Source organism: Buceros rhinoceros, unplaced genomic scaffold, assembly GCF_000710305.1.
Source record: "Buceros rhinoceros silvestris isolate BGI_N320 unplaced genomic scaffold, ASM71030v1 scaffold738, whole genome shotgun sequence".
Lineage (NCBI taxonomy): Eukaryota > Metazoa > Chordata > Aves > Bucerotiformes > Bucerotidae > Buceros > Buceros rhinoceros.
This window is the reverse complement of record NW_010424871.1, coordinates 56,795-57,719: the sequence shown is the minus strand read 5'-3', so window position 1 is coordinate 57,719 and position 925 is coordinate 56,795. Positions and strand designations below refer to the sequence as shown.

The window sequence follows — 925 nt, the reverse complement described above, 5'->3', positions numbered from 1 at the left end:
TCGTTTACTTGCTATCTCCAGCTACGCTCCCGACAGCCACATTCCAGCTGGATTAAACCTCCTCCCCTCCTGCCCTGGGTCAGCAACTTCCACACCATTGGTCTATTCAAAACACTCATTTCTAAAATACAGGAGATAAACACCTAAATCAACACAAATGCTACAAATTTGAAAATAAAATCTAATATTCTGAAAAATTATTTTTAAAAAAGGAAGTAAAAGCCCGCATTTTCAAGAGACACCTTTGAGACTGATCACCAGTTCAGATTCTTCCTTCCTGGTATGTAATTCACCAGATGTGTGATCATTGATTTCCCTGTTTTGGTTCATCAACAGACTGAAGAGTTGTTCCAGCTGCTTTCTAGCAGAACCACCACAAGAAATTTGATTCCTCACAACCTCTGAAAATTCTTGGGCGATTTATGTGGAAAATCACAGGCCTCTGCCTTTTTTGAGTGCAAGTACTACTTAAACACACACACCCACCCCTCCAGGCACATAAACCACTTAAACAGATTTTATCACGAAGGAAGGGACTTATTCTATGGACCTGAAGGCTGAAAGCAGCCACACCGATTCCTTTAGGAGCGTCTCCTTTCTCTACCTCACGTCCCTTGCTCATGTGAAATACCTATTTTTTAACACTGACACCTTAGGGGATTCCTTGCTCTCTTGCCACTGTGCCCCTCTTTCGTTTTCCCTCACTTCCTAAAGTATGGCTGAAACCCAGTCCATCCCCCAGTGGTTTTGTCATGTTAGCTGCATGTCTATCGCCTTTTTCATCTTCCAAAGGGCACCTGACCTCTTCTTCCTTGCTGCTGGAAGCCAACTTAAACCAGCAATCAACCCTGCTTTATCTCTCTGGCAGAAAATGAAATGAAGGCACCCCTTTCCTCAACACCCTTTCTGCATTTCACACCTTGGA

General features: G+C 43.4%; 1 protein-coding gene across 2 annotated transcripts in view; it reads right to left on the bottom strand.

Annotated features, from left to right (window-relative positions):
- The window catches only part of NCOA7 (nuclear receptor coactivator 7), a 38,149-nt gene that overhangs the window by 14,350 nt on the left and 22,874 nt on the right, over positions 1–925 (bottom strand). The gene's annotated exons all lie outside the window — the stretch shown is intronic.